This window comes from Geotrypetes seraphini, chromosome 2 (assembly GCF_902459505.1).
Source record: "Geotrypetes seraphini chromosome 2, aGeoSer1.1, whole genome shotgun sequence".
Taxonomy (NCBI): Eukaryota; Metazoa; Chordata; class Amphibia; order Gymnophiona; family Dermophiidae; genus Geotrypetes; species Geotrypetes seraphini.
The window spans coordinates 414,067,847-414,083,270 of NC_047085.1; the positions used below are offsets into that span (position 1 = coordinate 414,067,847).

General features: G+C 41.6%; 1 protein-coding gene across 6 annotated transcripts in view; it reads left to right on the forward strand.

Moving 5' to 3' along the window:
• The window catches only part of ASNS (asparagine synthetase (glutamine-hydrolyzing)), a 213,017-nt gene that overhangs the window by 183,034 nt on the left and 14,559 nt on the right, over positions 1-15,424 (forward strand). The window lies entirely within an intron of this gene.

Genomic DNA, 15,424 nt, shown 5'->3' on the forward strand with positions numbered 1-15,424 from the left:
TACCACCCACCAAATTTTGGTTGCCTTCCTTACTGCTCTATCATTGATTTCCTTCCATTATCAGTGCTGGATAAGGCTGGCTCAAGAGGTTGTGGCACCCTGAGGCAACTTTTCATTTTGCTTCCCTTATCTTGGAGCTAATGTTGTGGTTTAAATCACAGAAATAGAAGTAAATCTTCTTCTGGTGCAGCCACTGGCTTAATTTTATTTATAAAATTTATGTATTAGGAATTATGTGCTACTTATCTGAAAAAATTCACTCAGGGGGTGTGCAGTGAGTATAACCTGGACATAGACAAAAATCAATTGTGGCAATCAAAAATTCAAATAACGGACATTATAGGGTCATTACATATCAAGTGGACCAAAGGTCCATGCATGACCTTCTACATAGTGAACAAAATTTTATGTTGATGTTCCCTAGGGTCTCAAAACCATGCAAAATGTTTTGACTTGATCTCTATTGGTTTGAGACTTACATGCAGCTAGCTGAATGGAGGTCACTTTCAAAGTGCCTCATTCCATATAACACAAAACAACCATTTTGTCCAGGTGCTGCAGCAAAACCTGTCAGGGAACTGAAGTTTTTTGGATTAGTACAACCCTTGATAATAAGTTATTGTGCGAAGTTTGGAACCTAACGTAAGCTTGGCTCCCTTTTTATGGACCATGCAAACTATGTGAAAAGGTTACAATAAGAAATTTAAAGCCTACTTTGACTCCTCATTGCTCCTGACCTATACTTCCTGTGCCTTTTCCTGTTGACTACATTTTCCATTTTTCAGGATTGATCTTCATCAGCACTCTCTCCCAACCACTTCTCTAAAATCTTTCCCCTGTCTTCCTCATCATCGCAAGTTCATCCCACCTTGCAAACTCTGGAACTTAGTGTGAATACACTCAAACCACATTGCTCTGTTTCTCTTCCTGCCTCTGTTATTCTCATCTACAAGTATTTGGTTTGCTTTGGCCTACATGTATTTCACTGGCTCAAAGATTTCATTCCCTTGCCCTTCAGCTGGTTCTTCATTATCATGTTCACAATGACCAGAAATCCTTGACTATCATTTTCACAATGACCAGAAATCCTTGACAAGCACCATCTAAAGTATCTTAAGTTATCCTAGGACAAGCAGGCAGCATATTCTCACATGTAGGTGATGTCATCCACAAAGCCTGGTATGGACAGTGGTAAAAGTGTATTGGCACTTTTTAGAAACTTTGTGACTGCCTGCATCGCTCATGTGCAAGTGCCTTCCCACCCAAAGCCGGCTTGCGATACCTCAGTTCTTCATTTTTCGCAGAGTGAAGAAGTGCATTTTCTGGACTCTATCCAGTGCGAATGTTGCCTTCTCATTAGAGAATGACACGGGGAAAAAATTTGTCCCCATCCCCAGGACCACCATCCCTGCAACCACTGTCCCCACCCTGTCCCCATCTCCGCGACTACAAGCCTCCATACAAGCCTCAGTACTGCAATATTTAGTTTATTCCTTCCTTATAAATCAAAGTTCTGGCTGCTGAACTAGAGAAAGAGATGTTCAGCTGGCAGGGCTTTGTTTATAAATTTTTATCAACACAACTAATATACAGTGGTGCCTCACACAACGAACGCCTCGCACAGCGAACGCTGCACACAACGAACTTCATGTCTTGATTCACACAATGAACTTCGTTTCACACAACGAACTTCGTTTCACACAACAAAGTCGCCCGAGCTGCCGATGTATTGCATCCTTCCGTGCAGGCACTGCACTTAACTGCCCTCTCTCACTGTATACAGTCGTCCTTTTAAGATAAACTCAATATTTTTTATATATCATGAAGCAGGAAGGTGATTTCTGTTGAAATGAAACGGGAAATAATTAGAAGGAGTGAATGTGGGGTAAAACAGTGTGACCTCGTCAAAGAGTTTGGCCTCAGCAAGACCACCATTTTCACCATTTTGACAAATTTATCTTTTTTTATGTCATCTTAGCATATTTTATGCTGCAGAACAAATTATTTTTTTTAACATGTATTGTTATGGGAAAACGCGTTTCACATAACGAACTTTTCGCATAACAAACTTGCTCCTGGAACGAATTAAGTTCGTTGTGTGAGGCACCACTGTACTACTTTATCCTAAAGCGAAAAGAAATAAATAGAAATTTTTTTTCTATCTTTGTTGTCTGGTTTCTGCTTTCTTCATCTTCTCATTCAATTCCTTCCATCCACTGTCTGTCTTCTGTCTGCGTCTTCCATTTGCTTTGTTACTATGCCTCTCCCTTCACCCCCCCCCAGTTGATCTGATGACATCATCAGTGACGCGGCAGAGGGAGGAGAAAGCCGCGAAGGAGGTTTGCTGCTCTCGCTGGGAGGGTCGGAAAGGTTCACGGGGGGGGGAGATAGGAGGGTCAGCGGGGGTTCAGCTGGGAGGGGGGAGAAGCGGTCTGCCTCAGTGCTCCATTACCTTCTTCAGGCAGCAGCAGCGTTTACAATTCGCTGCTGTTGCCGGCTTCAGGCCTTGTTCTCTGCCGGGTCCTGCCTACTTCCTGTTTTCATGAAGACAGGACTCGACAGAGAGGAAGGCCTGAAGCGGGCAACAGCAGTGAATTGTGAATGCTGCTGCTGCCCAATGAAGTTCAGGACATCAGGACATCGGGGAAGGAGCAGGGAGAAATTGGCTGCTGGCTTGGGGGTGAGGGTAGGGAAAGAATCGTGGAAGTGGAGAAATTGGCACGATGGCTTTGTGGGGGCTAGGGGGAGAGAGAAAGAAAGGCAGAAATAAAGAGGGGTCAGGGGGAGAGAGAAAGAAAGGCAGAAAGAAAGAGGGGGTCAAGAGGGAGAGAAAGAAAGGCAGAAAGAAAGAGGAGGGCCAGGGGGAGAGAGAAATAAAGAGGGAGGCCAAGGGAAGAGAGAAAGAAAGGCAGAAATAAAGAGGGGAGCCAGAGGGAGAGAGAAAGAAAGGCAGAAATAAAGAGGGGTCAGGGGGAGAGAGAAAGAAAGGCAGAAAGAAAGAGGGGGTCAAGAGAGAGAGAAAGAAAGGCAGAAAGAAAGAGGAGGGCCAGGGGGAGAGAGAAATAAAGAGGGAGGCCAGGGGGAGAGAGAAAGAAAGGCAGAAATAAAGAGGAGAGCCAGGGGAGAGAGAAAGAAAGAGGGGGGCAGGAGAAGAAAGAAGAAGGACCAGAGACTCATGAAATCACCAGACAAAAAGGTAGGAAAAATGATTTTATTTTCAACTTAGTGATCAAAATGTGTCCGTTTTGAGAATTTATATCTGCTGTCTATATTTTGCACTATGGCCCCCTTTTACTAAAACGCAATAGCGGTTTTTAGCGCAGGGAGCCTATGAGCGTCGAGAGCAGCGTGGGGCATTCAGCGCAGCTCCCTGCGCTAAAAACCACTATCGCAGTTTAGTAAAAAGGGAGGGGGAATATTTGTCTATTTTTGTATAGTTGTTACTGAGGTGACATTGCATAAAGTTATCTGCCTTGACCTCTTTGAAAACCCGCGGAATATAAATGATAATTAACATTTTCTCTGCGTACAGCGTGCTTTGTGTTTTTAAAATTTTATTGTTGGTAGATCATTTTGACTTGGCCACAAAGGTAAGGGGGAGGGAGGGAGGGGAGCTGCTGAAAGACATCTAGTAATCCTTGCAGGCTTGACTGTGCAGGGAATTATTTTTGTAAAATCATGTTTTGTTATGTGACTGGCATTATCTAGACTTTAATATCTATGAATGAATAGAATGAAAATGATATAAAATTACTTGCTTGCGGGGACCGCGTGTTCCGGCTCACACAAGGAAGGAGGGGGTGAAAGGGAAAAAGTTTCTCTTCCTTGGAAATAGATTCTGAAGTGACCTCATCAAAGAAGACCAGCACCAAATGTACAAGAAATCCTTTAAACAATGTCAAAAGAGCCCAAAATAGAAAACTGCTACTGCCTTGAGACTCCATTATTGAAGGAATCAACTTGAAATCACAGAAGAGACAGGAAAAGGTTAAATGCCTCATGGAATCCTCAGGTACAAAACACAAACCAAATTGTGAATGAAATCAGAGCAGACAGTAAGAATTATAAAATTGATGTCATTATCCATCTGGAAAAAAAGGCGTACTAGAAATAATGCCTTAGCAATACAATTTTCAGAAGTTCTATTTGCTCATGGTAAGGGAGAAGAGAGACTGCTAGTGATGGTGGGGGGACTGATAGAAGATATGAAAGAAGGGTGGTAGAAAGGAACAGATGGTAAAGGAGGGAGGGAAGGGTGGTGGTGGAAAGGAATAGAACAGACATTGAAAGAGGGTAGAGAGGAACAGACCCTGAAAGGAAATGTGGAAGGCAGAGTGGGGAGAAGACGCTGGAAGGGAAGAAGACAGATGCCAGACTATGGGGGATCGGAGGGAGGAAGATGGGTGCTAGACGGGGACGGTGACGGGGCGGTGAATGGGATGGCAGTGGCGGTGACGGGGCGGTGAAAGGGATGGTGGTGACGGTGACGGGGCGGTGAAGGGAACGGTGGTGACGGGGCGGTGCAGAGGATGGTGGGCCGGGGACGGTGCAGTGACGGGGACAGATTTTTTTCCACGTGTCATTCTCTATTGTGAATCAAATTTTTATCCCAGGACAAGTAGGCAGGTATTCTCACTAGTGGGTGATGTCATCCGACAGAGCCCCGATACGGACATCTTGCAAGCATGTCTTGCTTGAAGAAACTCAGAAATTTCGAGATGCCCGCACCGCGCATGCGCCAGTGCCTTCCCGCCCGATGCTCCGGGCGTGTCTCCTCAGTTCTTTTTCTTCCGCGGAGATTTTTTCCACGTGTCATTCTCTATTGTGAATCAAATTTTTATGGGGGTGGGGGGGTTGGTGATCACTGGAGTAGTGTGTGGGGGTCTGTGTTATGTGTTTGCAGTGCTTATCTGGTGAGTTTAGGTGGGTTTTTGTGACTTAGACCATGTTTTACATGGTCTAAGTCACAACGTCCAAGTTCCGTCTAAGCTCTGTTGTAAAACTTTCGGTTTTACATGCTGTACGACTAAGTCTAAGCCGGCCCACATCCCGCCCAACTCCCGCCCTCGACATGCCTCCCAAAACGCCCCGTTTAGCTTTGGACGTTGAGCAGCACTATGAAGGCCTAGGTCATTTAAGAAACACATCCAAAACCCGTTTTTATTATCGGCACTTGGACGTTTTTGAGAAATGTTCGTCCAAGTGCCGACTTAGGCTTGTTTTTGGACGTTTTTCTCTTTCGATTATGAGCCCCGTAGCATTTAAATCATAAATTTTAAACTCTTAGAAAACCCTCAATAAGGTAGAGAAGCAATTAAGAAAGAGACAGGGAGGTCTCATTATTTCTAGGGAATCAATATACCAAAAGGAAAAGGCTTAACGTGTTTACAAAACAACCTTTAGTTTTCTGCTATCCTACAGCATTTTCTTAGTGTCCATAAAGGTACAAAGGTGCTCAGAAACAACAACAACAAAAAAACATATTTAATTCCAGTGTATCTTATTAAACATTTACAGGGATAACTAAGTAAAAATGTAGCACCCAGGCTTTTAACTTCTTGCATAGCTAGAAATAGTTTCCTCCGATCTTGAATGGACTTTGTCATGTCAGGAAATATCCATATTCTCTGACCTATGAATAAACTTTGAACATGTCGGAAGAATATTTTCAGTATGGCATTAAGGTCTTGTTTGAAGACAAAAGATAATATCAAAGTACCACAATATTCTATTTCTTCCTGGGAGTTTTCCAATATATCGGTTAAATTGTTTAAATCTAAAGGTTGTGATCTATCAGCCTTTCTATCAGGTGGAGAAGATTCAGCTTTCTTAGGAAGGTAATATATCCTATTTATAGGCGGGATTGAATCCAGTGGAAATTTTAAATTTTCAGTAAAGTATTTTTTAAACATATCCATTGGGGAAGTAACTAAAGATTTGGGAAAATTCAAAATTCTAAGATTGAGTCTTCTATTGTAGTTTTCAAGGTGTTCAATTTTCTTTTGGAGGAAAAGTCTATCTTTGTCAAATGTTTCTGTAAGATTTTGAAGTGAGGCTATTTCTTTATTAATTTGATCAAACTTTGTATTAGTCTCAGTTTGAATATTATGCACAGAAACTAAAAGATCATCCAGCTTACTCACAATTGTTGAAATATCACCAGCAGATTTAGTAGCAGTTACTTCTAGCTTCTGGAGCACTCGCCAAATGCCATCCAAAGTCACCTTTAAGGAGCAGCTATCTTCCACTCTTGAAGCTGTTAAAGACTCGGCGCTCATATCGACGTGAGACTTCCCACTTTGTGTAGACGTTGGACCCACCACGTCCTCAGAACTCACGCTTGCAGCATCTTCTGCCATCAGGTTAGGTGGCAATCTGGTTGCCGGAGGGGAGAGCGAGATATCGAGTCCCACAGCTCCGATGGCTCCCTCCATTGGAGTTATCACTGGGTTCCTGCCCCCTTTGATAATGGCCGGAGAGCTAGTAAGAAAGCACTCCTTCGACCCCTGCCCATATGTGGGGGGTCCATCCGGAGAATGCCCTTACGCTTAGTATGGGGCATTGTCGAAAAGGATTTCCGAGTTGCAAAGGTATGCTTGTATTGAAGTTGTAAGAAATGACGGAGCTCAACTTAATAGCTGCTATCACGCCACCGCCATCTTGCTTCTGACCTTAATACTGTTTTGCAAGGTCTCAGTAGGGCTTCATATGAGCCCTTACAGGAGGCTTCCTCCTTAGATCGGACAGTCAAGAAGGTGTTCTCGGTAGTAATTACATTGGCGAGACGAGTCTCTGAGTTACATTTCTTAAGAATAGAGAAGAAGAGATTTCCTTGTGCACAGTTCATCCTTTCTACCGAAAGTCATCTTTGCTTTCCATGTCAATCAGGAAGTGCATTTGCTTGCCTTTCAATCTATGGTTTCGAAGGAAAAGGACAAAATATTGCATTTGCTAGACACCAGAAGAATGTTTCTTCACTACCTTGAAGTTACCAATGAGTTTCGAGTCTCTGATCACCTATTTGTTCTGACCAGTCATGCTAAGAAAAGCAGGTCTGCATCAAAGGCCTCAATTTCCAAATGGATTAAAATGGCAATTTCTTCCGCGTATGTGGGCTGTGGTAAGCAGTAGCTGATCACATTGAAGGCACCTCGATCGATGAGGGGTGGCCACCTCATGAACAGAGGCTCAAGCAGTCTTTCCCATGGAGATTTGTAGAGCTGTGATATGGTCTCCTTTTCATACCTTTACCAGGACTACTAGACACATTGTACTACAAAGAAAGATTAGGTTCTTCGAGGGGTGTTCAATAATTTATCTATCTGAGTATGAAAGAAGGTAGCAAGCTTGTTGAAACAAGTCCGTGCATATTGTGACATGTCTCAAGGTTACTCATGCACAGTTATGGCTCAGTATGAAGCAATATACTAGACTATGGCTCAGTTGAAGCAATATACTAGACTATTCAGTATCAGTCTAACATTCCAAGAGACAGGATGTCAGGAGAGTCCTAGTTCGAATCAAGTAAGAAACTGCTAGATTTTGAGATCCATGAACATATGACTGCAGTTTATGGTGAGTCTTCCCCATCATCCTACAAAGTAAAATTATGGAGCAAGCAGTTTAAGTGGAATAGAGAGTCCACTGAAGATGTCCACAGAAATGTGCAAGAAAGTTGAGGATCTAATTTTGTCAAACAAACGAATTAAGGTTTCCTGAATAGCTGAAGAAATGAGCATCTCAGCAGGTACAGGTTGGAAAATAATTCATGAAAAACTGGGCATGTCCAAGGTTAGTGCAAGATGGGTTCCAAGAATGTTAACACCATGTTAGAAGGCCAAGAGGCTCCAGTGCTGTCAGGAGAACTTGGAGATGCTTCATGAAGACCAAGTAAATATTTTTCATCGTTTGGTGACTGGAGATGAGACCAGGGTCTATCACAGAGATCCTAAGTCCAAAATGGAGTCAATGCAGTGGAAGCACAAGTCATCCCCTACCCCAAAAATGTTCAAGACAGAAAAATCTGCAGGCAAAGTCATTGCAACTGTCTTTTGGGATGATGAAGGACTTTTGCTTCTCGAATTCATGCTAGACAAGACAACCATAACCAGGAAGAGTTACAACAACACAATTATTGCTTTGCGGGAGTCAATCATGGAGAAAAGATGAGGAAAACTCACAGCAGGCATGCTAGTTCTTTATGATAATGTACCGGCTCACATGTCATGACAATCACAGGCTACTGTCCGAGAATGTGGGTTTCAGCAGCTCAACCATCCACCCTACGGTTCTGACCTGGCTCCCTCAGATTATTTCCTGTTCCAAGTTTTGAAGAAATCTCTCAATGGACAGTGGTTTTCAAGTGATGAAGACGTCAAGGAAGCTGTGACGTCCTGGTTTGAAGGTCAAACAGAAGAATTATTTTCAAAGGGGTTAAAGTCATTGCAGGAAAAGTGAGTGAAGTATATGGAGTTAGGCGATTATATTGAAAAATAATTTTTTTTGAAAACTCTTCGTTCCTACTGAGGTAGATAAATTATTGAACACCCCTTGTTCCTTGATAATTTTCTTTCTTGTGGATGTGTTTACTAGTCCTGAAGTCCTGCCCTGTCAGTAAGGTTTGCCTATCTTTGGCTCTTAATTTCAGTCTGTATCTGTCTGTGAATAAGTTTTCTGTCTCAACAAGCTGAAAAAAAAAATCAAAGGGATATCAGGTCTGACTTTCTGCGTCTTAGCAGGACATGCAAGGAGCTACAAGCTCCATAAATCTTGGTGCCGGTTGCCACAGTTTTGTATAAATTTGATAATGCTTTACTTGTTTCAGAGCAGAACAATGTTCCCTGTTGTCCTTCTGGTGATGTCTTCCATTACAGTGATTCTTGACTGTTTTTGTACAAACCGAGGGGGCAGGAGCAAGCCTACTGGTAAGGAGGCTTAGTTGAAAGATGAATGATATCATTCTGCAAGCAACTTGCAGGTTCAGATGCATAACACTAGCATTCAGGACTCCTGGACTCATTTATGTCATTGATGCAAGAACCTAATCTTTTTTTTTAAGCTCTGAAAAGAGCTTTTTGATTGCTCTGCAGCAGTGATTCTCTGGTGCTGCCCGAGTGAAAATAGGACATGGAAGGAGGAAGTTGCATCAGAGGGATAGCACTGAACCACAGGCAGCAGTAGAGACTCGCTGTCATGCTGGTGACCCCCTTCCAAATCTAAAAATGTATTTTAAAAGGTGAGAGCTTTGGACCGGGGTAGGGAGAAGGGAGGAATACCCTGGCCCACAGGAGCCCCCTGGAGCAGATGATTTTTAAAGGAAGGAAGAGATGCTGAATGGGAGAGCATTTGGTAGACATGGGGTTGATGGAGAGGTAGTGGCCACTCTGGTGCATAGGGGAGAACATAAGAATTGCCGCTGCTGGGTCAGACCAGTGGTCCATCGTGCCCAACAGTCCGCTCACGCGGCGGCCCTTAGGTCAAAGACCAGTGCCTTAACTGAGACTAGCCTTACCTGCGTACGTTCTGGTTCAGCAGGAACTTGTCTAGTTTCAAGTTTCAAGTTTTATTTTGATTTTGATGAATCGCTTATTCAAATTTACTAAGCTAGTTACAATAGAATAAAATAAACATTCATTTAGACATACTATTTAAAATATAAATAGAATGGGTTGGACCGACAAACTTACAGACAAATTGATACACAAGGAATGAAGGAATAAAGTTACAAATTAGTGCTAACTTTATTTTGAATCCCTGGAGGGTATTTTCCCCTATAATAGCCTCCGGAAGAGCATTCCAGTTTTCCACCACTCTCTGGGTGAAGAATAAGTTTCAAGTTTATTGAGTTTTAATATACCGACCATCAGCAAGTATCTGGCCGGTTTACAATAAAATTTTTAAAAGATAAATAATTTAAAAAATAATAATAATGAACACCAAGGACATAAACAGGACAGACATGAGAGTGAGGAAAAAAGGGAGAAGGGAGGGGAAAGTTACATGTTAAAAGAAGAAGGGAGAGAGAGGGGAGAGGGTAGAACATGTGGGGCGGGATCGCTTTATAAAAGCGGTTTGCTGAATAAGGAGAGAAAAAAAAATAGAAAAGAATGAGAAGAAAGAGAAGAAAAAAAGAGAAAGAAAAAAAAGGAACAGAAAAAAAAATAATAAAGAAAATTAAAAGAAAATGGGTCTCAAATACAGGAGAAGGCGTCGCTAAATAAGAAAGTCTTCAGGCTTATCTTGAATTTATCAAGTTGATGTTCGAATCGGAGTTGCTGTGGCAGAGCATTCCACAGAGTTGGAGCTACTACTGCGAAGTTTATTTTCCTAGTGTAGAAGAAGTTTTTTATAGAAGGGATTAACAAAAGTTTCTGATCTGCTGATCTCAGTAGGCGTGTTGGGCATTGTGGGATAAGAAGCTTATCAAGATATAAAGGCTGGTGGGAAAGTCTTATTTTAAAGGTGAGCAGAATGATTTTATAGGAGATACGGTGTGTAATAGGGAGCCAGTGTGCTTCCTTCAAAAGTGGAGTAACATGGTCAAATTTGCCAGTTTTATAGATGAGTTTTATTGCTGTATTTTGAATTATTTGTAAGCGTCGGAGTTCTTTTGGGGGGAGTCCATTGAGAAGAGAGTTACAATAGTCGAGGTGGGAAATAACTAGAGAGTGAATTAAAATCTTAATTGCATCCATATCTAGAATTGAAATGAGGGAACGGATAAGGCGAAGTTTATAAAAGCAAATTTTTGCTACCGAACTGATGTAATCATGAAAAGTGAGATCTTTGTCGATAATGACTCCTAGAAGTTTTATTTTTGATTCCATTTTTATAGGGATGGATTTGATAAAAATTTTACCGGATAAAGTCTCACTTTTGTTGATTGGGAGTAGAAAACCACAGGATTTGTCGATATTGAGAGAGAGTTTATTTGTGTAAAGCCAGTCATTTATTGCGTCTAATTTATTGTTGATGTCGTTTATTTCTAAAATGTTTGAGGTATTGATAGGGTGAAGTAGTTGTATGTCATCTGCATAGGCAAAGATTGTGAATCCGATAGATTGTGCTAATGTAAGAAGATGGGAGAGAAAAATGTTGAATAAGAGTGGAGATAGAATGGAGCCTTGCGGAACACCATAGGTTTGTGAAATAGAGGAAGAAATTTCATTCTTTACATGAACTTTGAAACAACGTTCGTTAAAGTATGAAACAAACCATGAAAGAGCCCGGTCTGTGATGCCACAGTCTTTAAGTCGGTTAATAAGGAGGGAGTGGTCGATGGTGTCGAAGGCTGCAGACAGGTCAAGAGAGACAAGGAGAACAGACTTTTGGTGATCATGATAATAGTGTATAGTTGAGACTAGGCCTAGCAGTGACAGTTCAGTGGAATGTGAAGAGCGGAAGCCAGTTTGGCATGGATGTAAGGCATGAGTATTATCGATGAATTCTGTAAGTTGGTTATGAATGATTTTTTCAGTTAGTTTAGAAATCATAGGAAGGTTAGCAATAGGGTGAAAATTTGCTGGTAGTGAGGGATCTGAGTTATGATTTTTCAATTTTGGAATAACAAGGGCTGTTTTCCAAGCTATAGGCACAAGGCAATCGGAAAGAGACTTGGATACCATTTCCCGGATGAATGGACCAAAGAAAGAAAATAATTTTTTAAGGAGCAAAGGGGGGATACCCTCCATGAGATTGTTTGGAGTATTTAAAGATTGAAGGATTGAAAGGAGATTAGCTAGTGAGGGCAGTTTGTACGGAATCTATCCCCTCTCGTTCTCTCTACCTTGGAGAGGGTGAACAACCTGTCTCTATCTACTAAGTCTATTCCCTTCATTATCTTGAATGTTTCGATCATTTCCCCTCTCAGTCTCCTCTTTTCAAGGGAGAAGAGGCCCAGTTTTTCTAATCTCTCACTGTACGGCAACTCCTCCAGCCCCTTAACCATTTTATTCGCTCTTCTCTGGACCCTTTTGATCAGTACTGTGTCCTTCTTAATGTACGGCAACCAGTGCTGGACGCAGTATTCACAGTGGGGGGCGTACCAGGACCCGGTACAGCGGCATGATAACCTTCTCCGATCTGCTTTTGATCCCCTTCTTAATCATTCCTAGCATTCTGTTTGCCCTTTTCGCAGCCGCTGCACATTGCGCGGACGGCTTCATGGACTTGTCGACCAGTACTCTCAAGTCTCTTTCCTGGGGGTTCTCTCCGACATCCTGTATTCGTGTATAAGATTTTTGTTATCGACTTGCATCACTTTATCCACATTAAACCTCATTTGTCATGTCGCAGCCCATTTCTCGAGCGTATTTATGTCACGTTGCAGGTCTTCGCAATCCTTCTGCATTTTCACTACTTTGAATAACTTCATATCTTCCGCAAATTTAATCACTTCGCTCGTCATACTAATTTCCAGGTCGTTTATAAATATGTTGAAGAGGTGGAGATTGAATGAAGATGTTAGAGCGAGAAACCTGGAAGTGGACTAGTCAGAGGGGTTATCAGCATGGATGTTAAAGTGATCAAGGATGAAGTAAGGAGATGAGGGCTTGAGAAAGAAGGAGAGCCAAGAGTCAGTCAGTGAGGAAGGAAAAGAGGGACTTACCAGGGGGTCTGTAAATAACTGCTACTTAGAGAGGTAGAGGAGTAAATAGCATGGAATGGACTTCAAAAGAGGGAGAGCAGTGAAATTGAGGTGGAAGAATTGATTGATATCTACAAGATGGTAAGAGTAAGAACCCAACACATCTTCCACGACCTACTGGGTGAGGTGTATTTGAGAAAAGGTAGCCTCTGTGATTCAGGGGAGCAGCTTAAGCAGAGTTTTGAGGGCAGATCAGGTCTCAGTTAGTGTCAGCAGGTGGAGAGTTCAAGAATTAAAGAGGTCATGGATGAAGGAAAGCTTGTTGGAAATAGAATGGGCATTCCACAGGGTGCATGAAAACGGCAGGGAGGAGAGGAACAGAAACAAGATTGGTTACATTGCGGTGTGACTCACATGAGTAGGGTGAGGGTTGATTGGGAGGACCAGGATTAGGATTAATGTCCCCAGCAGGGAATAAGAGAATATGGATGAAGTGTAGGAGATATATGGGGGGCTACACTGCCAAAATGCACATAGGATGAGTGGGGATGGCTGAATGAGAGGGAGAAAGTATTGAAGCTTTAGGGCTGAGAAGAGAGTGGAGGATAAAAGGGAGGGTGAGGTGGTGTCATAGGATGAGGGTGAGAAGTGGCTTAGAAAAGTAGGGGGAGTTCATGCGCGAGAGGTATGGTTATGTGAACACTGAGGTTAAGAAGGTAACATAGTAACATAACATAGTAGATGACGGCAGATAAAGACCTGAATGGTCCATCCAGTCTGCCCAATCTGATTCAATTTAATTTTTTTTTTCTTCTTCTTAGTTATTTCTGGGCAAGAATCCAAAACTCTGCCAGGGTTAAGAATAGGTAAAAATAAATCTAGTTGTGCCTGAGTCAGCTATAAGCACTTTTTTAAATGGAGGAATCAGGGCTTCCAAGAGGAGTCACTTGGAGTTAATGAATTGCAGGTAACAAATGTGTGTTGAAGCAGACTTCTAGGAGACAGGAAAAGATTTTGGGTACAGACAGTGGATATGTAATTATAAGATTAATAGAGAAGCAAAAAAGCAAGAATGCATTTATAGTTTACAAAGAAAACATGCGCAAGATGGATTTTCTTATACATTTTTCAGATTACAGAAAGTATATTTACCAAGGCAGAGAGGGATGGGTAAATTGATTTAGTGATATTTAATAACAACCTTGCTTCCATCCCAATATGCAGATCAGATATGAAAACTGCAGGCTGATTTCTATCACGGAAATAGTGGCATATGTTTCCTACATTTGTATAAATGTAAACATTATTTCCTACATAGTTGTAAATGCAAAAAAAAAAAAAGAAAAACCTCCCAAAAAACCCTTTTCATACAGACCAAGCAATAATACTTTTTTTTTCTTAGCTTCCTCAGTTCCTGCCACTAGAGGGCCTCGTTTAATCACAGTTAGTTAAAGTTACCTAAACTTGGAAAACACCCTACCTTCAGCTATTGTTAATTTATTATCCAGACCACTGTGAACAAGCTATATGCAATTCCATGTAAATCAATGAAGGTAGCTATGAGTACCCAGAGGTGTCTATAATTATTACTACTGTTATTTCTCTAGGACACTAGACATATGAAGAGCTGCCTGCAGAAGTCATCTGTTTTTTATAAACTCCTGCTATATATAATACTACATTTTTAAAAATTTGCTTAAATCTTACTACTACTACTATTTATAATTTCTACAGCACTGAAAGTTACCAGTTTTATGCAGTCTATTTAATAGAAGTTTCCGAGTTTATTTATAGTTTGGTATACTGACCATCGACAAGTATCTGGCCGGTTTACAAATCTAAAATTACTTAAATATAAAAATAATATAAGGCAAATTATAGCTGGGAGAATGGACATTAGATGAAATGCACTTGGCCTCCAGTTGTCCTTTGTACCTCAGTTCTGTGGCGATAACTCTGCAGGACTAAGCACAGACATCACAGTCACATGCTCTTTTCTCACTGCCAGACCATACCAGCAGTTAAAACTAGCCTTCCCTCCTCTTTCACGAGTACTTTGGAAGAAGCTGCATGAATCCACATTCGTGTACCAGGGACCCAAGATATGGAATGATCTCCTTCACCTGTGGCAAACGTGCACATACTATAACTTCAGGAAAAATGTAGACCCGCCTTTTCTCCTTGATCCAATAACATTAACTAAACTCTACCCACCTAATTTTCAGCCAGTCATCCAGTGTTTATGTATTCTGATTGTCAATCTCATTGTGAATTGCAGTGAATCTTATTGTGAACTGAATTGAGTCCTAGTCAAAACTTGCAAATGTTTGGTATGGTAAGATTCTGCATGTTTGCATAAATTGAGCTTATATTACATTTAGTGCTTCTTTTACTTTTGTCATATTATGGTTTTTGCCATGCTTGTTAACTATGTTTTGCCATCTCTGTCAAACAATGGTTGCCAAGCTATCTTCTACCATACTATGTCTCAGAGTGTGGTGGAGGGGTTTTAGTTACAGCCTCAGCACCCTGAGGTTGTGGGTTCAAATCCACAGTGCTCCTTGTGATCCTGGGCAGGTCACTTGGGCTCCCATTGACCTAGGTATATTAGAGCCCACTGGGACAGACAGGGAAAAACGCTTGAGTACCCAAATAAATTCATATAAACAATTCTGAGCTCCCCTGGCAATGTTCAATTGTGGATTAAGAACTGGTTATTGGACAGAAAACAAAGGGTAGGGTTGAATGGCCATTTTTCTCAATGGAGGAGGGTAAATAGCAGTGCTGCCCGATTCGTGATTCGAATCAATTCACTTCAGGTGAATCGATTTGATTTGG